The sequence below is a fragment of the Taudactylus pleione genome, unplaced genomic scaffold, assembly GCF_031769625.1.
Source record: "Taudactylus pleione unplaced genomic scaffold, aTauple2 ptg000145l, whole genome shotgun sequence".
Lineage (NCBI taxonomy): Eukaryota > Metazoa > Chordata > Amphibia > Anura > Myobatrachidae > Taudactylus > Taudactylus pleione.
The window spans coordinates 4,099,232-4,124,926 of NW_028284547.1; the positions used below are offsets into that span (position 1 = coordinate 4,099,232).

Consider the following 25,695-nt stretch of genomic DNA (forward strand, 5'->3'; position numbering starts at 1 on the left):
ATATAATTCCCCAAGCTTCCAGCTATCACTGATACATCAATTTTATCACATAAACCATATCTGTCAGAGTTCAGCCGGGGATCGGCTGTCCCTTGCCGTCCCGCCGGCTTCCTCTGACTTCCTGGGCGGCTGGTGCGGCGACGTGGGGGGTACTGAGCATTCTCCCTGATGCTGGTGTGTCGGGCGGCCTGGTGCGTGGGGATCGGAGTCGCCGTCATGGGCGCTGCCATGACACTTCCTCTTGTGACTTGCCTTCCTTCCCTGACAGTCTGGCCGGTCAGCTGACGCTGTGGACCAATCAGCAGGCTTCCAGGGGTATACATCTGGCTCCTGTGTATCAGGTAATTGCCTGAACAACCATTGTCGCTGCTAGTGTTACTAGTGGTCGTTCCAGGTTCCCTTGCTTTCAGTGAGCTATCCCAGCGTGTGCAGCTATATCGTCCATCTCACCAGTGCTTTACCACCTCAGCCTGTGTGCAGTATACCTTCCATCTCACCAGTGCTTTACCATCACAGCCTGTGTTAAGTTATACGTATCCACCTCTCCAGTACTTGCCATCTCTGGCCGGGTCAAATACCACTACTTACCTCGTTAATGAACTCTGTGGTCACTACCTATTTCATACGGCCCTTTCAGGAACATACAGAGGGCCTGATTCAGAGCTGGACGCTCTGAATCAGGGCGTTTTTTTTTTTTTTTAATGGTGCGGCCTCCTGGCCGCTCGCATAGCTGTGGGTGACCACCCACAGCTATTGCGAGCGGCCAGGATGACGGTCGCGACCATCGGGCTTGCGACGAGACCCTTGTGGTAGGGTCTGGAGGCCGCAAGCCCCAGAGAGCTTCCAGCTCCAATACACCATGCTGGGGTATGGTGCTGTAGAGATGCAGGAGAATGGTGCTGTATAGATGCAGGAGGATGGTGCTGTAGAGATGCTGGGGTGGTGCTGCAGAGATGCTGGTGGTATGGTGCTGTAGAGATGCAGGAGGATGGTGCTGTAGAGATGCAGGAGGATGGTGCTGTAGAGATGCTGGGGGTATGGTGCTGGAAAGTTGCTGGGGTGGTGGTGCTGCAGAGATGCTGGGGGTATGGTGTTGAAGAGATGCAGGAGGATGGTGCTGTAGAGATGCAGGAGGATGGTGCTGTAGAGATGCTGGGGATTTGGTGCTGAAAAGATGCTGGGGTGGTGGTGCTGTAGAGATGCAGGAGGATGGTGCTGTAGAGATGCTGGGGGTATGGTGCTGTAGAGATGCTGGGGATATGGTGCTGAAAAGATACTGGGGTGGTGGTGCTGTAGAGATGCAGGAGGATGGTGCTGTAGAGATGCAGGAGGATGGTGCTATAGAAATGCTGGGGGTATGGTGCTGTAGAGATGCTGGGCATATGGTGCTGAAAAGATGCAGGAGGATGGTGCTGTAGAGATGCTGGGGTGGTGCTGTAGAGATGCTGGGGATAAGGTGCTGTAGAGATGCTGGGGATATGGTGCTGAAAAGATGCTGGGGGATGGTGCTGTAGAGATGCAGGAGGATGGTGCTGTAGAGATGCAGGAGGATGGTGCTGTAGAGATGCTGGGGGTATGGTGCTGAAAAGTTGCTGGGGTGGTGGTGCTGTAGAGATGCTGGGGGTATGGTGTTGAAGAGATGCAGGAGGATGGTGCTGTAGAGATGCAGGAGGATGGTGCTGTAGAGATGCTGGGGATATGGTGCTGAAAAGATGCTGGGGTGGTGGTGCTGTAGAGATGCAGGAGGATGGTGCTGTAGAGATGCTGGGGGTATGGTGCTGTAGAGATGCTGGGGATATGGTGCTGAAAAGATGCTGGGGTGGTGGTGCTGTAGAGATGCAGGAGGATGGTGCTGTAGAGATGCTGGGGGTATGGTGCTGTAGAGATGCTGGGGATATGGTGCTGAAAAGATGCTGGGGTGGTGGTGCTGTAGAGATGCAGGAGGATGGTGCTGTAGAGATGCTGGGGGTATGGTGCTGTAGAGATGCTGGGGATATGGTGCTGAAAAGATGCTGGGGTGGTGGTGCTGTAGAGATGCAGGAGGATGGTGCTGTAGAGATGCAGGAGGATGGTGCTATAGAAATGCTGGGGGTATGGTGCTGTAGAGATGCTGGGCATATGGTGCTGAAAAGATGCAGGAGGATGGTGCTGTAGAGATGCTGGAGTGGTGCTGTAGAGATGCTGGGGATAAGGTGCTGTAGAGATGCTGGGGATATGGTGCTGAAAAGATGCTGGGGGGATGGTGCTGTAGAGATGCAGGAGGATGGTGCTGTAGAGATGCAGGAGGATGGTGCTGTAGAGATGCAGGAGGATGGTGCTATAGAAATGCTGGGGATATGGTGCTGTAGAGATGCTGGGCATATGGTGCTGAAGAGATGCAGGAGGATGGTGCTGTAGAGATGCTGGGGTGGTGCTGTAGAGATGCTGGGTATAAGGTGCTGTAGAGATGCTGGGGATATGGTGCTGAAAAGATGCTGGGGGGATGGTGCTGTAGAGATGCAGGAGGATGGTGCTGTAGAGATGCAGGAGGATGGTGCTGTAGAGATGCTGGGGTGGTGTAGAGATGCTGGTGCTATGGTGCTGTAGAGATGCAGGAGGATGGTGCTGTAGAGATGCAGGAGGATGGTGCTGTAGAGATGCTGGGGGTATGGTGCTGTAGAGATGCTGAGGATATGGTGCTGAAGAGATGGGGTGGTGGTGCTGTAGAGATGCTGGGGATAAGGAGCTGTAGAGATGCTGGGGATATGGTGCTGTAGAGATGCAGGAGGATGGTGCTGTAGAGATGCAGGAGGATGGTGCTATAGAAATGCTGGGGATATGGTGCTGTAGAGATGCTGGGCATATGGTGCTGAAAAGATGCAGGAGGATGGTGCTGTAGAGATGCTGGGGTGGTGCTGTAGAGATGCTGGGGTGGTGCTGTAGAGATGCTGGGGATAAGGTGCTGTAGAGATGCTGGGGATATGGTGCTGAAAAGATGCTGGGGGGATGGTGCTGTAGAGATGCAGGAGGATGGTGCTGTAGAGATGCAGGAGGATGGTGCTGTAGAGATGCAGGAGGATGGTGCTATAGAAATGCTGGGGATATGGTGCTGTAGAGATGCTGGGCATATGGTGCTGAAGAGATGCAGGAGGATGGTGCTGTAGAGATGCTGGGGTGGTGCTGTAGAGATGCTGGGTATAAGGTGCTGTAGAGATGCTGGGGATATGGTGCTGAAAAGATGCTGGGGGGATGGTGCTGTAGAGATGCAGGAGGATGGTGCTGTAGAGATGCAGGAGGATGGTGCTGTAGAGATGCTGGGGTGGTGTAGAGATGCTGGTGCTATGGTGCTGTAGAGATGCAGGAGGATGGTGCTGTAGAGATGCAGGAGGATGGTGCTGTAGAGATGCTGGGGGTATGGTGCTGTAGAGATGCTGAGGATATGGTGCTGAAGAGATGGGGTGGTGGTGCTGTAGAGATGCTGGGGGTATGGTGCTGTAGAGATGCTGGGGATAAGGAGCTGTAGAGATGCTGGGGATATGGTGCTGAAAAGATGCTGGGGGGATGGTGCTGTAGAGATGCAGGAGGATGGTGCTGTAGAGATGCAGGAGGATGGTGCTATAGAAATGCTGGGGATATGGTGCTGTAGAGATGCTGGGCATATGGTGCTGAAAAGATGCAGGAGGATGGTGCTGTAGAGATGCTGGGGTGGTGCTGTAGAGATCCTGGGGATAAGGTGCTGTAGAGATGCTGGGGATATGGTGCTGAAAAGATGCTGGGGGGATGGTGCTGTAGAGATGCAGGAGGATGGTGCTGTAGAGATGCAGGAGGATGGTGCTATAGAAATGCTGAGGTGTTGGTGCTGTAGAGATGCTGGGCATATGGTGCTGAAAAGGTGCAGGAGGATGGTGCTGTAGAGATGCTGAGGATATGGTGCTGAAGAGATGGGGTGGTGGTGCTGTAGAGATGCTGGGGGTATGGTGCTGTAGAGATGCTGGGGATAAGGTGCTGTAGAGATGCTGGGGATATGGTGCTGAAAAGATGCTGGGGGGATGCTGCTGTAGAGATGCAGGAGGATGGTGCTGTAGAGATGCAGGAGGATGGTGCTATAGAAATGCTGGGGATATGGTGCTGTAGAGATGCTGGGCATATGGTGCTGAAAAGATGCAGGAGGATTGTGCTGTAGAGATGCTGGGGTGGTGCTGTAGAGATGCTGGGGATAAGGTGCTGTAGAGATGCTGGGGATATGGTGCTGAAAAGATGCTGGGAGGATGGTGCTGTAGAGATGCAGGAGGATGGTGCTATAGAAATGCTGAGGTGTTGGTGCTGTAGAGATGCTGGGCATATGGTGCTGAAAAGATGCAGGAGGATGGTGCTGTAGAGATGCTGGGGTGGTGCTGTAGAGATGCAGGAGGGTGGTGCTGTAGAGATGCAGGAGAATGGTGCTGTAGAGATGCAGGAGGATGGTGCTGTAGAGATGCTGGGGTGGTGTAGAGATGCTGGTACTATGGTGCTGTAGAGATGCAGGAGGATGGTGCTGAAGAGATGGGGTGGTGGTGCTGTAGAGATGCTGGTGGTATGGTGCTGTAGAGATGCAGGAGGATGGTGCTGTAGAGATGCAGGAGGATGGTGCTGTAGAGATGCAGGAGGATGGTGCTATAGAAATGCTGGGGGTGTGGTGCTGAAAAGATGCAGGAGGATGGTGCTGTAGAGATGCTGGGGTGGTGCTGTAGAGATGCTGGGCATAAGGTGCTGTAGAGATGCTGGGGATATGGTGCTGAAAAGATGCTGGGAGGATGGTGCTATAGAGATGCAGGAGGATTGTGCTATAGAAATGCTGGGGTGTTGGTGCTGTAGAGATGCTGGGCATATGGTGCTGAAAAGATGCTGGAGGATGGTGCTGTAGAGATGCAGGAGGATGGTGCTGAAGAGTTGCTGGGGTGGTGGTGCTGTAGAGATGCTGGCGGTGTGGTGTTGAAGAGATGCTGGGGGTATGGTGCTGTAGAGATGCTGGGCATATGGTGCTGAAAAGATGGTGGGGTGTTGGTGCTGTAGAGATGCAGGAGGATGGTGCTGAAGAGTTGCTGGGGTGGTCGTGCTGTAGAGATGCTGGGGGTATGGTGCTGAAGAGTTGCAGGAGGGTGGTGCTGTAGAGATGCTGGGGTGGTGGTGCTGTAGAAATGCAGGAGGATGGTGCTGTAGAGATGCTTGAGGTATGGTGCTGTAGAGATGCTGGGGATATGGTGCTCAAAAGATGCTGGGGTGGTGGTACTGTAGAGATGCAGGAGGATGGTGCTGAAAAGTTGCTGGGGTGGTGGTGCTGTAGAGATGCTGGGGGTATGGTGTTGAAGAGATGCAGGAGGATGGTACTGTAGAGATACAGGAGGATGGTGCTGTAGAGATGCAGGAGGGTGGTGCAGTAGTGATGCAGGAGGGTGGTGCTGTAGAGATGAAGGAGCATGGTGCTGTAGAGATGCTGGAGGGTGGTGCTGTAGAGATGCAGGAGGGTGGTGCTGTAGAGATGAAGGAGGATGGTGCTGTAGAGATGCAGGAGGATGGTGCTGTAGAGATGCAGGAGGGTGGTGCTGTAGGTATACAGGAGGATGGTGCTGAAGAGTTGCTGGGGTGGTGGTGCTATAGAGATGCTTGGGGTATGGTGCTGTAGAGCTGCAGGAGGATGGTGCTGTAGAGATGAAGGAGGATGGTGCTGTAGAGATGCAGGAGGGTGGTGCTGTAGAGATACAGGAGGGTGGTGCTGTAGAGATGAAGGAGGATGGTGCTGTAGAGATGCAGGAGGGTGGTGCTGCAGAGATACTGGAGGGTGGTGCTGTAGATATACAGGAGGATGGTGCTGAAGAGTTGCTGGGGTGGGGGTGCTGTAGAGATGCTGGGGGTATGGTGTTGAAGAGATGCAGGAGGATGGTGCTGTAGAGATGCAGGAGGATCGTGCTGTAGAGATGCAGGAGGATCGTGCTGTAGAGATGCAGGAGGATGGTGCTGTAGAGATGCAGGAGGGTGGTGCTGTAGAGATGAAGGAGGGTGGTGCCATAGAGATGCAGGAGGGTGGTGCCGTAGAGATGCAGGAGGATGGTGCTGTAGATATACAGGAGGATGGTGCTGAAGAGTTGCTGGGTGGGGGTGCTGTAGAGATGCCGGGGGTATGGTGTTGAAGAGATGCAGGAGGATAGTGCTGTAGAGTTGCTGAGGTATGGTGCTGTAGAGATGCTGGGGTATGGTGCTGTAGAGATGCTGGGGTATGGTGCTGTAGAGATGCTGGGGTATGGTGCTGTAGAGATGCAGGAGAATGGTGCTGTAGAGATGCAGGAGGGTGGTGCTGTAGAGATGCAGGAGGGTGGTGCTGTAGAGATGCTGGGGGTATGGTGCTGTAGAGATGCTGGGGTGGTGCTGTAGAGATGGAGGAGGATGGTGCTGTAGAGATGCAGGAGGATGGTGCTGTAGAGATGCTGGGGATATGGTGCTGTAGAGATGCTGGGGATATGGTGCTTTAAAGATGCTGGGATGGTGGTGCTGTAGAGATGCTGGGGGTATGGAGCTGTAGAGATGCTGGGGATATGGTGCTGTAAAGATGCTGGGGGTATGGTGCTGTAGAGATGCAGGAGAATGGTGCTGTAGAGATGCAGGAGGGTGGTGCTGTAGAGATGCAGGAGGATGGTGCTGTAGATGTACAGGAGGATGGTGTTGAAGAGTTGCTGGGGTGGGGGTGCTGTAGAGATGCTGGGAGTATTGTGTTGAAGAGATGCAGGAGGATGGTGCTGTAGAGTTGCAGGAGGATGGTGCTGTAGAGATGCAGGAGGATGGTGCTGTAGAGATGCAGGAGGGTGGTGCTGTAGAGATACAGGAGGGTGGTGCTGTATAGATACAGGAGGATGGTGCTGTAGAGATACAGGAGGATGGTGCTGAAGAGTTGCTGGGGATATGGAGCTGTAGAGATGCTGGGGGTATGGTACTGTAAAGATGCTGGGGATATGGTGCTGTAAAGATGCTGGGGATATGGTGCTGTAAAGATGCTGGGGGTATGGTGCTGTAGAGATGCAGAAGGATGGTGCTGTAGAGATGCTGGGGATATGGTGCTAAAGAAATGCTGGGGGTATGGTGCTGTAGAGATGCAGCGGGATGGTTTTGTAGAGATGCAGGAGGATGGTGCTGAAGAGATGCTGGGGTGGTGGTGCTAAAGAGATGCTGATGAGGATTTAAAGATACAGGGGGGGGATGGTGCTAGAGATGCTGATGGCACAGGGGGGATGAGGAAGTAGAAATGCAGGGGTCATGAGGCTAATGACTTCACGACTGGTAGAATTAGAAGGAAAGGACTGGAGTAAAGTACTCTTAATAAAGGCACCAATTCCAAATAATCATTTCTGATACAAATGGTGCCAAATTGTTTAAGAATACAAAATTGTTTGATCAGGGAGTTCACATTTTGCCCTGTAACAAAACCTATATTACTATGTATTATGTGGTTGAACTTCTGATGTTTTATGATGACATTGTTATATTCCTAGACAAACAGACGGTCTCCGTGCCATGTAATCTCCTGTATGGATAGCGAATATTGGGCCTGATTCACTACCGTATGCAAATACGAATTAGCATTAGAGATGTGCGCCGACCCCCGTGTTTTGGTTTTGGATCTGGTTCTCCCCTGGTTTTGGATCTGGATTGGTTTTGCCAAAACTTCACCTCCGTGTTTTGTTTTCGTGTTTTGGCTTTGGTTTTGGATCTGGATTTTTTCTTAAAAAATAAAAAAAAATGCTAAAATCACATAAAATTGGACTTTTTTTGTTCCTACAGTATTAATAACCTCAATAACATTTATTTCCACTCGGTTCCAGTCAATTTTGACCACCTCACAGCTCACAAGGGGACCAGGAAGTGTGCTTTCCACAAATAAATAAACAAATGACTTAAATAATGCTTTGCAAATCTTCTATAAACTGGCATTTCCGAACCTGTAGAGCAGTGATTCCCAACCTCGGTCCTCAAGGCACACTAACAGTCCTGGTTTTAGTGATATCCATGATTGTGCACAGATGGTTAAATCAATATAACTGAGGTACTAATTAAGTCACTTGTGCTCAAGTATGGCTATCCCTAAAACCTGGACTGTTAGTGTGCCTTGAGGACCGTGGTTGGGAACCCCTGCTGTAGAGGGACATAAAAAAAACCATAGTTAGCTCAAACTACCATTTTTCCCACTGTCCACTTAACCATATGAGATATATTATGAACAAGCGGAACTGAGTACCAAATGCAAAATTTCAGACCTAAGCTTTATGTATTATGTCGTGCGGCTGCGCCATGCCTGCTTGCTGGCATTTTTTTTTCATCCCAGAAGGGACCAGGAAGCGTGCTTTCCTAAAATAAATCTTCTGTTCTATTTCCCAACCATTAAAGGGACATTAAAAAAAACAGAGTTAGTTAGTGGCCTTCAAATTGCCATTGTTTCCACTATCTTGGACTGGAGCAACCATAGCGACTGAATTAGTGTCATAAGGAAGAAGAGGCTGCAAACTAGGTGTCATGTTATGAGTTGGCCATATGGGGTATATTGCTGTTAAGGGATCAGGCTGGTTATCAGTGGACACATTATTATAGTTGTTGTTATTCTGGGTTGCCATCTCCTGAAGGGTGTTTACCAACAGACAGAGACTACCTACCTATCAGCTCAGGCATAGACAGTTCTTGAGGAACAGAGCTCTGTTCTCTGGACGGAAGCCAAATAGGTGGGAGCCCCTGTTCCAAGTCAAACATTTGAAGCTCTTATTCTCTCCACATCATCTATGATAGAAGAAAAAAAAATGTCATTGGGGACATCTAGCTCCTCTTTCTGTACCCTGCTTACCCTTTTTGGACAGTAAGTCCAGCATCGATGGTTCGGAAAAAGGCCTAGCAACAGATGGGGATGGTCATTATCAAGACCTGGTCCCCCCAGTGGGTGTAGTCTGGGAGGTATTGGTTGGCATGCAGGCAGCGGAATAACAAAGGCCTCCGTGTTGTCTGTGCTTACTATTTCAGTTTGCAATTCAGGTAGGAATAAAGTGGACTACAGAACACAGTGACAGAATCACTGGCTGTCTTAGTGCATTCAGGCCAAATACGATCCATGAATTCCCAGACCGATTCCGGACAGATGAATCCTTTGCTTGTAATAATCTTTGGCTATTATAACACCCACCTTTGCCAGGAATTACCAGACACTTTGAAGGCTGTAACTTTGAACTGCTTTATAGAAAACGTGAATAAAACCTTTCCATACTGCAGAACATGATGGAGAAATCCCTTGAAGTTCAGCACCTAGAGCATCCTTTTCATGTTCTCTGAGGCCTCTCCTCACTATGAAGAAAGATTCTCCACACTGTAGTCTTCCATTGTGACTTTTTAATGGTGATTTCAATGTTGTCCACTGGCTGAGATCCATCTCATCTGAAGGTTTTGTTTTCCCCATGCAAATGAGACAATTCACATCTAGAAGGTGACTCTTATGTTTAGCCGTGGTGTCAGTCTCTCTTTTGGCAGAATTAGGCTTTAGTTTTTTTACAAATATTATAAATATAGGCATTTTTTAGAGCTAATACCTTTATAAGCTGTTAGGATAACATTTCTGCTATGTTTAAGATTAAAACAAAAAAAACTTTTTGTAACCCAATAACTTAAAAAAAAAAGTTTTCATTGCAATATTCATGCAGCCCCTTGCCAGACAGCAGCACAGTACCCCTGCGCAGCTACGCCGATGACAGGTGTGGCTGACACGCACATAAAAAAAATTGTTAATTTATTATTTTGGGCAGAAGCCCCTTGACAGACAGGAGTACAGCACCCCTGCGCAGCTACGCCGATGACAGTGACAGCCAGGTGTAAAATTGATAATAAATTAATTAAAAAACAATTCATTGGTTGCAGCTGCTGGCTGTTAAATTGATCATTAATTAAAAAAACTATTCATTGGTTGCAGCCCCTGGCTGTTAAATTGATCATAAATTAATTAAAAAAACTATTCATTGGTTGCAGCCAGTGGCTGTTAAATTGATCATTAATTAAAAAAACAATTCATTGGTTGCAGCCCCTGGCTGTTAAATTGATCATAAATTAATTCAAATACAATTCATTGGTTGCAGTCCCTGGCTGTTAAATTGATCATAAATTAATTAAAAAACAATTAATTGGTTGCAGCCCCTGGCTGTTAAATTGATCATAAATTAATTAAAAAACAATTCATTGGTTGCAGCCCCTGGCTGTTAAATTGATATTAAATTAATTAAAAAACAATTCATTGGTTGCAGCCCCTGGCTGTTAAATTGATCCTAAATTAATAAAAAAAAACAATTCATTGGTTGCAGCCCCTGGCTATTAAATTGATCATAAATTAATTAAAAAAACTATTCATTGGTTGCAGCCAGTGGCTGTTAAATTGATCATTAATTAAAAAAACAATTCATTGGTTGCAGCCCCTGGCTGTTAAATTGATCATAAATTAATTTAAAAAACTATTCATTGGTTGCATCCAGTGGCTGTTAAATTGATCATAAATTAATTAAAAAAACAACTAATTGGTTGCAGCCCCTGGCTGTTAAATTGATCATAAATTAATTTAAAAAACAATTCATTGGTTGCAGCCCTTGGCTATTACATTGATCATAAATGAATTAAAAAACAATTCATTGGTTTCAGCCCCTGGCTGTTAAATTGATCATAAATTAATTCAAATACAATTCATTGGTTGCAGTCCCTGGCTGTTAAATTGATCATAAATTAATTAAAAAACAATTAATTGGTTGCAGCCCCTGGCTGTTAAATTGATCATAAATTAATTAAAAAACAATTCATTGGTTGCAGCCCTTGGCTATTACATTGATCATAAATGAATTAAAAAACAATTCATTGGTTTCAGCCCCTGGCTGTTAAATTGATCATAAATTAATTCAAATACAATTCATTGGTTGCAGTCCCTGGCTGTTAAATTGATCATAAATTAATTAAAAAACAATTAATTGGTTGCAGCCCCTGGCTGTTAAATTGAACATAAATTAATTAAAAAACAATTCATTGGTTGCAGCCCCTGGCTGTTAAATTGATATTAAATTAATTAAAAAACAATTCATTGGTTGCAGCCCCTGGCTGTTAAATTGATCCTAAATTAATTAAAAAAAAACAATTCATTGGTTGCAGCCCCTGGCTATTAAATTGATCATAAATTAATAAAAAAACAATTCATTGGTTGCAGCCCCTGGCTATTACATTGATCATAAATTAATTAAAAAACAATTCATTGGTTGCAGCCCCTGGCTGTTAAATTGATCATTAATTAATTAAAAAACAATTCATTGGTTGCAGCCCCTGGCTGTTAAATTGATAATAAATTAATTAAAAAACAATTAATTGGTTGCAGCCAGTGGTTGTTAAATTGATCATAAATTAATTGAAAAACAATTCATTGGTTGCAGCCCCTGGCTGTTAAATTGATCATAAATGAATTAAAAGATAATTCATTGGTTGCAGCCCCTGACTGTTAAATTGATAATAAATTAATTTCAAAAAAACATTGGTTCCTAAACCAACCATAACATTAATTTAAAATGTCAGGCAGCAATGCCCCAAACAGCACGTAATGGAATGGAAAAAGGTGCAAGATGGAATAGTCCTTGGGCCCTTCTACCCACCCTTATGTTGTATACGCAACAGGACAGTTTAACAAACCAATCATTTCAGCGACAAGGACTGCAAATTGTGACTGAAATGATTGGTTTGTTTGGACCCCCATAAAACAAGTTGCCAATGTGCTTTGGACATGGAAAAGAAAATAATCCCATACACTATCTGGCTTTACATTACAAGTTGTCATCATCCTCCCCATCAGTGTGTACATCCTCTTCGTCACACAATATCAATTCATCCCCGCTGGATTCCACCATAGGCGCCTCTGTCATTTTTTTATGTAATTGTTGGTCGAGGTCTTCCTCGTGGAATTTGTAATTAATTTTAATGAACATCATCTTTTCCACATTTTGAGGAAGCAACCTCCTACGCCAATCACTGACAAGGTTGCCAGCTGCACTGAAAACTCTTTTGGAGTACACACTGGAGGGCGGGCAACTTAAGTAATGCAAAGCCAGTATGTGTATGAGACTCCAAATTGCCTCTTTTTCCTGCCAGTACTGAAAGGGACTGTCTGACATGTCTATTAGGATGTTATCTCTGAAATAGTCCTCCACCATTCTGTGAATGGAGACCGTATCACACATAGTCACGGTAGAAGACATGTCACTAGTAGGCAGTTCTCTCAGGCCCGATCAGATGTCATTTTTTGGTGACTAATCTGCATGACCAGCAGGCATTCTGTAAGGAAAATTTTGTTTTTTCCTGGCAGCTGTTGAAACTGAAGGAGGAGATGAAGGCCTTTCACATGCGGCTGCAGCTGACAATTTTTTGACCAACAGCTCTTTGCATAGTTTTAGATTTTGGTCTTTTGGAAAAAAACTCAAAAGGTAGGACTTAAACCTAGGATCCAGAATGGTGGCCAAAATATATTTTTCAGATTTCAATAAATTGACAACTCTTGGATCCTGGTGAAGTGTATCAAGGGCTTGATCCATCAGTCCGACATACTTTGCGCAATCGCTCCGTTTCAGCTCCTCCTTCAGTTTCTCCAGCTGCTTTTGCAAAAGCCTGATTAGGGGAATGACCTGACTCAAGCTGGCAGTGTCTGAACTAACTTCACATCTGGAAAGTTCAGATAGTTTGAGAACCTTGCACAACATGGAAATTATTCTCCACTGCACTTGATTAAGGTGCATTCCTGCTCCTCTCCCTATGTCATAGGCCGTAGTGAAGTCTTGGATGGCCTTCTGTTTCTCCTCCATCCGCTGAAGCATATAGTGGATAGAATTCCACCTAGTTACTACTTCTTGCTTCAGCTGATGGCAGGGCAAATTCAACAGTTCTTGCTGGTGCTGCAATCTTTGACATGCAGTTGCTTAATGTCGAAAATGTCCAGAAATGCTTCGGGCCACCGAGAGCATCTCCTGCACGCTCCTGTCATTTTGTTAAAAAAGTTGCACCACCAAATTAATTGTGTGAGCAAAACATAGGATGTATTCGAATTCACCCACATGTAATGCTCGCACAATATTTCTGGCATTGTCAGAAATCACAAATCCCAAGGAGAATCCAAGTGGGGTAAGCCATTTTGCAATTTTTTCCCTGTGTTTTTTTAAGAGGATCTCTGTGGTATGCCTCTTAGTGAAACTGATGATACACAGAGTAGCCTGCCTCTGAATGAGCGGGTATTTGTTAGATGCTACTGCTGCTGTTGGAGGCAATACACCTACCCAGTGGGCTGTCACAGTCATGTAATCTTTAGTTTGCCCTATCATATCTGTTGTTAAGTGGACATTGGGCATAATGGCATTTCGGAGGACATTAATAAAGTTTTTTTTTATGTCCTTGTACAGATTGGGAATTACTATTCTAGAGAAGTGGAATCTAGAAGGGACATGGTAGTGGGGACAAAGGACCTCCATTAACTGTCTAAAACCCACTGCAATAATGGCGAATACTGGACACACATCTAATACCAGGATAGCTTTTATGGCATCAGTAATCTGCTATGAAACTGGGTGTTTGCTGTCATACTTGCTCGCAAATGCAAAGGAATGTTTGACAGTTAATTGTTTGGTTGAACTACTAAAAGTAGTCTTCTTCCGGGTCCCCTTCTGGGATGAAGACACATGGCAACCGCAGACACACTTGGACTCTCCTCTCGGATTTGTGATTTTTTTTTTTGAGCACACAGTTGGTTCCGGTGTCTTACTCGTCTTAACAATTTCATTTTTTTTTGTACATCTCCTATAAGCAGAAGGACTTAAATCATCGCTAGAACCACCAGTCATAAATAAAGACCAAGGACTTATCCTTTCCTTGCCACTTCATTTAACGAATGGCATTTTGTCAATTTTTTGTTTCCCTAAATCTAACTTAGCTTTAGATTTTTTCTTTAACAGGGTAAAAGATGATTTTTTTTACATGGCCTGACTTAAGCCCTGGTGCATCGGCCTTCATAGATTATGTTGACGGCCTTACATCGTCACCATGACAACTGCCAGCAGCTACAAAACTGGTATGTGGATCCTGCTCTCCTGTCGTGTGATTTTCCTCTATACTCACTGCGGTATTACAACAATGTCACCAAGCAATTATAGCATGGCTAAGTTGCAGCTAGTGCACACACACACACACACTCAGAAATGATTTTTTTTTTCACACTGGGTGTGGGTGAAGAGCACCCCTGATGGACAGAGCACCCCCTGGACAACACAGCAGCACAGCCAGCCCCTATGGACAACTGCCAGCTCCTATGGACAGGATAACAGCCAGCCTGCCCCTATGGACAATAGCCAGCATGCCCCTATGGACAACAGCCAGCCTGCCCCTATGGAGTGGACATGACAACAGTCAGACAGCCCCTATATATGGACAACAGCCAGCCCCCCTGAGTGATAACAGTAGCCAGCCTCTATGCACAGCATCAGCAACAGCACAGCGATCACATTCACACACAGCCCCCTCCCTCTTCACTTTCCACAGCCAGAATGAAAATGGCAGCAATCACGGGACCTTTTATACAATCCAAAACCTGTAAGAATCCTACAGCAGGATGATGACATTTTGCCTCTTTTTGAGATCCGAGTCAGGTGGGAAAACCCGACCCGGCTCGGATCCCCTATGTTTGGGTGGGTTCGGATCTCTGGAATACAAATCCGCTCATCTCTAGTATAAATAAAGGGGAATCTAGGTGTCAGCATCATTATAGTATCTTACATATTACTCTGTGCATCAGGTTAGTATATATAAATGGGTATCTAAGTGGCAGCACCATCTTACATCATATTACTCTGTCTGCGTCCGATGCCCGGCTTACCTTCGAGTGGTAAGCTGGGTGTCAGGCTCCCGGCATAGGACTAATGACAGGTGTCGAGATCACGATGACTGTCATTTGTACCTTGCCGGGATTAAGCAGTCGGGAAGCCGGCTGTCGGCATTGCGACCACCGGCTTCCTGACTGCTTCCCACTCTGTGCATCAGGTTAGTATATATGAAGGGGTATCTAGGTGGCAGCTCCATCATAGATCTTACATATTACTCTGTACATCAGGTTAGTATATATAAAGGAGGTACCTAGGTGACAGCTCCCTCATGGTATCTTACATATTACTCTGTGCATCAGATTAGTATATATAAAGGGATCTCTAGGAGGCAGATCCATCATAGTATATTGCATATTACTTTGTACATCAGGTTAGTATATATAAAGAGATATCTAGGTGGCAGCTCCATCATAGTTTATTACATATTACTCTGTGCATCAGGTTAGTATATACAAAGGGGTATCTAGGTGGTACTGTAGCTCTTTATAGTAATTTACATATTAAAAGCATACTTGCCGGGGCGTGGCCTGACTGCAGACGCGAGTGGACACAATCCCTGTGGGCTCCTGCTGAATCCCCTACAAAAGGGGTTAATGAGACCTTCTCCCGGACCCCAAAGGTCTGAAGCGCTTTGCGGGGCCTCTCGGGAGTCTGCTGGGACACCTGCGGCTGTGTCAGAAGTCCGGGGAAAGTGTCAGCCGACCACCGGCGCATAGCGACGCACTGAGGCCTGTCAGACCTGTGAAGCCGGGGACTGGATTTGGAGTGGGACCCGCCGGAGCGCCCCGCGGTAACGCGCAACTCGCGCCTTAAGGTAGCCTCTCTCTCCTGCCCTGCATTATCCGGAGATCTCTTTGAGGGACTGCTGGTGCTCACCTTACCCTCTAGAAGGAGGATTAACAGGCTCCAGGAGTCGGCTGTATTAGTAGCTGGGCGTCCTGCACTCAGCCTGCATCTGTCAACTGCGCTGTCCTGCTGGTGTGAGTAGGTGGCTTAGGCTGCCTGATATAAACTGGCTTGAGATTGCTCCCCTCCTGCCTTTCCCCCAGTCCTGACATCCAAGAGTCAGGGGCAGATTTTCCCCAGCACAGCCAGGCCTGAAATGAGTTTTCTATAAAGGTCCGGTGGCCATTTTGGAAAGTATTCAGGCTGACTCTTCTGCTTAAGCACAGCCAATTTTATTTTATTTGAGCAAATCTATCAGTAATTACTCTGCAAGTATATTCTGAACTCAGTGAGATGTAGTCGCTGCTTCACTTTAACACATGTTCAATACCGCCTATAGTAAGACCTGAGATCAGTTCAGCATATTGAAGTCATTGCATGTTGGTGTGTCTGTGCTAATTCATATTTCTATTCTGCAACAATCTTAATATCATACATGGCGCCTAAGAAGCCGAGAGTCGAGAAACCTGTCTCTCAAATTTCTTTCTTCAAAGCCTCATCTCAATCTCCTAAATCAAAGGCTGTTGAGGAGTCTGCAGCATGAAAGGGGTCCGCTATATCTCAACCTGCACAAAGCGAAGGGGCGACACCTCCGGGCCCCTCTCAGGATACTTCAGAGGATGGAGAAGTTCTTACAGTGGGTACAATGAAAAAACTCCTCTCACAATTTAAAAATGAAGTTGCAGCTAAATTTCGGGCTACTCTTCAGTCTTGTCAACACTCCATAGATGATCTTGGAGGTCGTACGGATGATTTGGAGACGAAAATGGGTGAAGTGGTGGGGTCACATAACGATCTCATCACAATGCATGAAGCAATGCAGAATGAAATAGCATCACTCAAAGATAAAGTGTGTGACTTGGAGGACCGTTCATGCCAAAATAATCTAAAGCTACGAGGCGTTCCTGAGAATATATCCAATAGCAGCCTCCACGATTACACAATGTCTCTGTTTCAAAAGCTTCTTCCTTCTGCGAAATCTACTGATCTTTTGATCGACCGTATTCATAGGCTCCCCAAAGCCAAAAGGGCACCAGAGAACGCATCAAGAGATGTCCTCATGTGTATGCACTTCTTCCATATTAAAGAGGCTCTGTTGAAAGCTGCTCGTCCATCGGAGGAAACGGCCGCTGTTATGGGCCAGTTGCAATTATATGGAGATCTATCGCAGGCTACTCTACTAAAGAGACGTTCACTTCAACCTATCACTTCTGCCCTTCGAAAAGCTGATATTCTTTACAGATGGGGCTTTCCTACTAAACTCCTCATCTCACGCAATGGCTCCTTGACCACCATTTCCTCTATTGAAGAGGGTGAGAAATTTCTTTCAGAGATGAAGGTAGAAGTGTCCTCTTCTAGATGCTCTCCTCTTCGCCATATTCAGAAGGACTGGTCGACTGATGAATCGTAATGATTTCGATTAACTTTGTTTTTTGTTTTTTCCCCATGCCTATATGGTAGAGTTGATTAGTCTCAAGAACCGTAAGACTGTAATATTGAGTTAGATTCTTTGTTATTATGTTGGTCATAGTGTCTAAATGGGTTCCTCTGTAGGCTGGGGAGAAATTCAAGTTATCTTATCTCAGGTCTAGAAGTTCCGCTGATCTAGGTTATAGTTATGACCTTGTATTCCTAATGTTGTTTAAGGTGGTGTATGACATGTGTTTAATTTCCCATGTACCCCAATCGTGTTGCCATGGTTAGGCAACCGTCTCTGACCTCAAGTGAGGGCATTTCAGTTAGTTTATCTTTTTGTTGTTATTTAATTTTTATCATTGTGTTTTTATTTTTCTGTTTATTATTTATTCATTTATTTTTTCTTCCCCCTTTTGTTTTTTTATTATTTGATTGTAGTAGGCCAAGATGTACTGATTCAAATTGTCGCTATACACAGCTCAGGGGTTACAAATTCCCACTGGTTTTCAACTATCTCATAATACTTTATTATGGTTAATCTGATATCAATTAATGCCAAAGGGCTTAATTCACCGCATAAGAGAAGGCTCGCTTTAAATCATTTCCATAAATTAAAGGCTCAAATTGTAGCAGTTCAGGAGACACATTTCTGCGTCTCCTCTCCACCAGCGTTTAATAATGATAGATTTCCCCTTTGCTATATGGCTAGCGGTCCATCTAAGAAAGCTGGAGTAGCAATCCTTATCTCAAAACATTGTTCATTTGTACTGAACAAACAATATTCTGACCCGGGAGGGAGATATTTAGTGCTGGTGGGTCAATTAGAGGGTAAGGAGGTTACCATAGCGTCCCTATATGCCCCCAATACACGTCAATTGAATTTTTGTAGGAAATTTTGTGCTTTTCTCCAGAAATACAGTAAAGGTGCCATTATTATTATGGGAGACTTTAACCTTGTGCCCCGACCCCTTGTTAGATAGGTCCAGTAAAAGTTTGCCCAGGAATCGGCAGTCTACCGAGTGTTCTAGAGGATTCCGACAGCTCCTTGCAGAATATGAGCTATATGACATTTGGAGAATTAAACATCCAGCAGATAGAGATTTCTCATTTTTCTCACATGTTCATGGCTCGTATTCAAGAATAGACTTAGTACTAGCTGATAAATTTACGCTATCTTCTATTAAAAAAATAGATATTATGCCTATGGCATGGTCTGATCATTCCCCTATTTTCTTTTCATGGGACATTGCACATAGACAACATATCCCTGGCCCGTGGAGATTAGGTAAACATATGTTTGCTCAGCCAGAGGCTCAACAACATATTCAGAAGTCCTTATCGGAATACTTAATCAATAACAAACCAGATGAGACCTCTGTCTTTAATTTTTGGTGCACCTTGAAGGCTGTTGTTCGGGGCTCTGCAATACAAATTGCCGCCAAGTTTAAATGAGAATATAGATTAAAATGGGCAAACTTAGAAGAGGTTGTTAACTCACTAGAAACAGCTCATAAAGCGGACCCAGCAAATAAAACCATATATAAAGAGTTAGCTGGGGCACGCAAGCAACTTAATGTCTTTTTACTACAGGAGGTGCATAGGAACCTTGCCCGTTTGAATCAGAAGTTCTATGTATTTGGAAACCGTGCATCGAGATTACTTGCCCATAAGTTAAGAGGAAAGCGGGCTAGAGAAAAGATATATTCGATTAATAAATCGAAAGGGGGTAGGGTGATCGATCCGTTTAAAATAGCAAACTCCTTTGCTGAGTATTATGCTAAATTATATAATCTACGGGAGGATCCTTTAACTCCTCAACCAAGCTTAGAGGGAATTAAAGAGTTCCTCAGGGATGTAGATCTCCCTGTCCTAGACTCGGCCACATGTGAAACTCTTAATGCTCCGTGGACCATAGAAGAGGTTGAGAAAGCTATAGATCTCATGCCCTTAGATAAAGCCCCTGGTCCTGATGGATATCCCTCTAATTTTTATAAGGTTTACAAGGCGGATTTGGCGCCGGTACTTTTACTAGTGTTTAATGAAGCTACCAAGTCAGGAATATTTCCCAAAGAAATGCTAGAAGCCCAGATTATAGCCATTCATAAACCAGGCAAACCCACCACTGAGGTTCAGAATTATAGGCCCATTGCTCTACTAAATGCTGATATTAAGCTCTTCGCCAAATTAATAGCTTTAAGACTCAACCCACTGCTACCATCTTTAATTAATGCAGACCAGGTGGGTTTTGTTATGGGTCGCCAATCACCTGATAACACCAGACGAGCCTTTAATATTATAGAACATTGTGAGAAGGCTCAAAAACAACTACTACTCTTATCATTAGACGCGGAAAAGGCCTTCGACAGACTACACTGGGGCTACCTCCGGGAGGTTTTTACGAAATTTGGGTTTCAGGGATTAATTGTAGATTCCATTCTGGCATTGTACACGGTCCCCTCAGCTAGGGTATATGTAAACGGTTGCCTTTCCTCTAATTTTAGCATCTCTAATGGTACCCGTCAGGGGTGTCCTCTCTCCCCATTAATTTTCGCGCTAGCAATTGAGCCTCTGGCTGAAAAAATCAGAGGGTCACATGAAATTCAGGGCCCTAAGCTGGGGAATACTAGCCACAAAATTTGTCTATTTGCGGATGATGTTTTGATTAGTCTGTATAATCCCCGTGACTCCCTCCCTGCTCTACACCATCTGCTGGATGCTTATTCAAGGGTCTCATTATATAAGCTTAATTCTAATAAATCCGAAGCCCTCCCAATAAATATCCCCACGGACACATTAGAATTTTTAAAATCATCCTTTAACTATTCATGGGTATCATGTTCCCTGAAATATTTAGGAGTGCACCTGACTAGAACCAAAGATATAATTGAATGCAATTATGCCCCTCTACTGGCCAATTTTGAAGTGGCCTTGAAAGACTGGATGCTACATGAAGTATCCTGGCTGGGCAGAATAGCTGCCTTTAAAATGGTGCTACTGCCAAAACTGCTGTATCTGTGTCGTACTATTCCCAGAGTTCTTCCTAAACCTATGTGCAATAAATTTAACAAAGCCATAGGCCGATACATCTGGAAAGGGGGTAGGCCGAAAATAGCAAGAGCAACTCTCTCTTTACCTAAACTTGAAGGAGGAGTTGCATTCCCAGATATAGAGAAATACCAGTATGCTTGTTTGATAAATCAGGCGAGAGATTGGTTTATGGAGGATAACATTAAACCTTGGGTTGCGTGTGAATCGGAGGCCGTTAAACCCCTAGCTCTCCCAGATTTGTTATGGCTTCCGGTCGCCGCAGAGCCCCCAAGTTCCAGGCACTCTGGTTCAGTTGGTGCCACAATACAGGCATGGAATAGATTCGTTATTAAGCGTGAAGATGTTTCCTTACCGACAACTGCTCTCTCATTATCTTGTATAGCTAGACTAATTGGAAACCTACAGGTGGAGTCTTGGAATGCTGCAGGAATTAATTCATTGGGGGATATGATGTCGGGTGGAAAAGTTATCTCCTTTTCTGAGCTTCAGAGTAAGTTCAGTCTCCCGAAACAGGATTTTTTTAAATACTTGCAGATGCGGCATTGGGTTCAGAGCCTACCCTCCCTCAATCTCCAACACAGTTCCTTACCTGGGTATATACTAAAACAATTCCAGTCCTCTACTCAAAAAGGTGGCATTACATGGTGGTATCAACAGCTAATAACGGAGAATAGACCAAACGAATTCACATCATTACAAAAATGGGAGAAGGATTGGTCAAGAACATTGGAAAAGGAAGATTGGGAAATGGTTTTTTGAATCTGCTATAAGATGTCCCGTTGTATGAACCACTCAGAAATGTTCTTAAAATTGCTCCATAGATCATATTTCACCCCTGAGAAACAACATAAGATTTGGCCATCCATTTCTAAATTTTGCTGGAGAAAGTGTGGAGAAGTGGGCAGTATCTTCCATGTATTTTGGTCATGCCCTCTATTGAGACCTATTTGGGTCGAAGTGTTCACCTTGATTGGGGACATTGCGGGAGTGGGGATACCACTGGACCCGGTTATTGCTCTGTTTCATTTTTTCCCGGGGAACTTATCAAAGGGAGATAGATATATATTGGGGCACATTCTGATTTCTGCAAAAGCTGCTATTGCTCAATTGTGGAGAACAGACTGTGTGCCCAGCTTAGGTCATATAATAAATAAAGTAAATTGCCATTGTGATTTTGAGACAGCGGACAGTAACTATTCTACTGCGGTCTCTTCGCCCCATATGCTGTGGTTTAAATGGAAAGAATATAGGGATAGTCTGGGAGGAAATCCCTTGAGACCTGGCCCAACTGATATTGGAATACTACATTCTCCTTCTCCTTCCAATAATATTGTCTCTTGAGTTCCAAAAGTGTATTGTTTTGTCGATATAGAACTGGGTTATACAATACCGTTTTGAAAATGTGATATTTGTATGTATTTTCTGAGTGTGTAGTATCAAAAATTTAGCTATTTACTCTTTTTCTTTTGTCCCCCTCCTTTTATTTTATTGTGTTTTTAAATATTATTTTATTTTATTTTTTGTATATGTTATTGTTGAGATTATTATAATATTTCAATTTATTTACGGTATCTAATAAAAATATAATTGGTAAAAAAAAAGCATACTTGCCTACTTTTGAAAAATAGTTTCAGGGAGTTTGTAGCAGAATTAGAGATGTGTGCTGGACCATTTTTGCCAGATTTGGATTTGGTCCTAGTTCGTCGTCCGGGTTTGGATTTGGATTTGCCAAACTGCGGTGATTGGCTTTGGATTTGGATTTTTTTTACAAAAATTGACAAAAAAACCTAAAATCACATACATTGGGCTTTATTTTTCATCCTAGAGTGTTATTAACCTCGATAACATTAATTTCTGGTCATTTCCTCACAGCTTATAATATTGTTTTCACCATTATTGGTCAAAGGTTGCAGTGAGATGACTGGTTACTAAGTATCAGAGCTGCGACACAGACACCACAAAGTCACAGTGCTTGTATTTTTTATACAGGAGGCTATGGCCCACACAGTCACGGTGCTTGTATTTTTTATACAGAGGGCTATGGCCCACACAGTCACGGTGCTTGTATTTTTTATACAGAGGGCTATGGCGCACACAGTCACGGTGCTTGTGTTTTTTATACACAGAGGGCTATGGCCCATGGAGCCACGGTGCTTGTATTTTTTATACAGAGGGCTATGGCCTACACAGTCACTGTGCTTTTATCTTTTATACAGAGGGCTATGGCCCACACAGTCACGGTGCTTGTGTTTTTATACATAGAGGGCTATGGCCCATGGAGCCATGGTGCTTATATTTTTACACAATGGGCTATCATCCACAAACTCACAGTGCTTGTATTTTTATACACATGGCTATGGCCCACAAAGTCACGATGCTTGTATTTTTATACACAGAGAAAGTCACTGTGCTTGTATTTTTACATAGGGCTATGGCCCACAAAGTCACGGTGCTTGTATTTTTACACAGAGGGCTATGGCCCACAAAGTCACGGTGCTTGTATTTTTACACAGAGGGCTATCATCCACAAAGTCACGGTGCTTGCATTTTTACATAGGGCTATGGCCCACAAAGTCACGGTGCTTGCATTTTTATACACAGAGGGCTATGGCCCACAAAGTCACAGTGCTTGTATTTTTACACAGAGGGCTATCACCCACAAAGTCACAGTACTTGTATTTTTATACACAGAGGCCTATCACCCACAAAGTCATGGTGCTTGTATTTTTATACACAGAGGGCTATCACCCACAAAGTCACGGTGCTTGTATTTTTATACACAGAGGGCTATCGCCCACAAAGTCACGGTACTTGTATTTTTATACACAGAGGGCTATCACCCACAAAGTCACGGTGCTTGTATTTTTATACACAGAGGGCTATCATCCACAAAGTCACGGTACTTGTATTTTTACACAGAGGGCTATCATCCACAAAGTCACGGTGCTTGTATTTTTACACAGAGGGCTATCATCCACAAAGTCACGGTACTTGTATTTTTACACAGAGGGCTATCATCCACAAAGTCACGGTGCTTGCATTTTTACATAGGGCTATGGCCCACAAAGTCACGGTGCTTGCATTTTTATACACAGAGGGCTATGGCCCACAAAGTCACAGTGCTTGTATTTTTACACACAGAGAGCTATCACCCACAAAGTCACGGTGCTTGTATTTTTATACACAGAAGGTTAAGGCCCCAGACTCTCGGTGATTGTACACATAGTGGGTTATAGTTTTAAAAGTTTTATTTTGTTTTTCTTTTTAAACTTTAAACTTTTTTATTTTTTTTTACACACAGCCACTTGCAGTCAATGTACCCCCTTACACAATCACAGCCACTTGTGAGTCTCTGGACACAGCACTTGATCAGCAGAGTATAGCGCAGAATACATCAGCGTGCAGTGTGCCCCCTTACAATCACTTTTGCCAATGCAGCCACAGCACTTAATTATCAGAGTATAGCGCAGCATCAGCATGCAGTGTCTCCCCTATATAGCCACTCAGCGTGCCGCCGTCCTCCCTCAGCCAGATCGCCCACATGTAGAGTTGTGTGCAGTATAGAGTGTGCAGGAGAAGTGGCGCTGAGTCATGGGACTCGGCGCCTTATGTAGAGGCAAACTTTCACCTCTCGCAAGATCCAACATCAGGACACTGATGTCGGGCTCACAGTAGGGATCCGAGTAGGCAGCAACACCTGAGCCTTGGCTCGGGTGGACTCGGATCCCCACTTTTCTGAGCAGTTTGGATTCCACAGAATACGAACCGCTCATCTCTAAGCAGAATGTGCCGGGTATAGCGCAGTGCGCCATGAGGGGGCATGACCAGCTCCACCAAAAGAGTGTCTAGCTCTACCTATGGGCATATCTGTTGCCATTGAGGGGTGTGTATCTTGCAGTGGAAACCTACAGTACTAAGAGCATCATGACAATCCCTGTTCTAAAACCTATACTCAGTTAGCAAATACAACAAGCTATATCAAACCAGTGACAATATTAATGTAAAAAAAAGACCATACACAGTACAGTAGCTAAAATGTGCATGTTAAATTGAAGAACGCCTAATATTAATGCAAGTTCAAATGTGAGAGTCTAAAGTTGGGTACACATTTCATGATGTGTGCCCAGCCAACGGTGCAATGTGATTTAATGATACATCACGTGCACCGTACACACTGCACGATCCAGTGTACGAGGGCGCGATGTGTCATTACATATATTATATATGAAATACACAAACAGCAAGTGCCAGAGCGCAAGTCATGTGTTTTATTTTGTTTTTTTTTGCTTACTCACCAATGTTTAGTCTCCATTTCCTTGCTGGGGCATGCTGCTGGTTGCACCTGATCTCAGGCACAAGATCAGTGTTGGAGGGTGGCTACAGGGGGTCACAGTACAGGGGTGGGGGGGAGATTGGAGGCTCTCTACAGGGGTGAGGAGGGGCCTGGGGGCTGGCTACTGGGATGCACACTACATAAGGGGGGAGGTGTTGTACTGGCTGGCTATAGGGGTGTTCACAGCGGGGGAGAGTGAAGGTTGTCAGTGCAGGGGGTGAGTAATGTATAATCTGCACATTCTAAGGTCACAGTATAAGGATTATACAATTTTCATAGCGACATTGATAGACTGTGTACACTATATAAGTATTGGTTGAGTTCTCTATGCTGCACATATGACTGGAAATGGGGATATAGCAATTTAGCAACATACACAAATATAATACTATGGTCAGTGATTTATTGTATATAAATATACATCGTGTTCCTTATACAATATAACATCTCTACCATAAAAGAAGAATTACTCCGGTAACCTTTATACTTTCACAAAACTTTCTTTCAGGACAGAATTCCCACTAAGAATATTAGAAGACATTGTGGAAAGGGACATTGGCCCTCATTCAGAGCCGTACGCTCTGAGCAGAGCGCACGCTCTGAATGAGGGCCGGGCTCCATTTTCATGGAGCGTCCTCCTGGACGCTCGTATAGCTGTGGGTCACCAACCACAGGCTATACGAGCGTGCTTTGTGATGGCCACGATGGTCCAGACCATCGCGACCATCGAAATTGCGAGCCGGAGCCTGCGGTTGAGGTTTTCAACCGCAAGCTCCGGAGTGATTTTGGCTCTATCAGAGCCAAAATCACTCCCACTGACATCACTAGTGATGTCAGTGGGCCGGCTTCTGACGGGAGGCGTTCCCGTGGGAACGCCCCCGTCAGGGAGGCACGCCCCCGGCACGCCCACCAAAGGGGGCGTGCTGTCAATCAACATTGACAGCACGCCCCCTTTGATCGGACACAACGAGCGAAGGACTTTCCTTCGCTCGTCGCGTCTGGCGCATGCGCACGACGGAGCTCCCTCCGTCGTGC

The 25,695-nt window shown here is 45.1% G+C and overlaps 1 protein-coding gene and 1 pseudogene across 2 annotated transcripts in view; one reads left to right on the forward strand and one right to left on the reverse strand.

The window, feature by feature from the left end:
• Window positions 1-25,695, forward strand: part of LOC148522636 (uncharacterized) — a 764,886-nt pseudogene that overhangs the window by 187,541 nt on the left and 551,650 nt on the right. The gene's annotated exons all lie outside the window — the stretch shown is intronic.
• LOC148522637 (uncharacterized) overlaps window positions 1-25,695 on the reverse strand; it is a 233,626-nt gene that overhangs the window by 84,345 nt on the left and 123,586 nt on the right. The window lies entirely within an intron of this gene.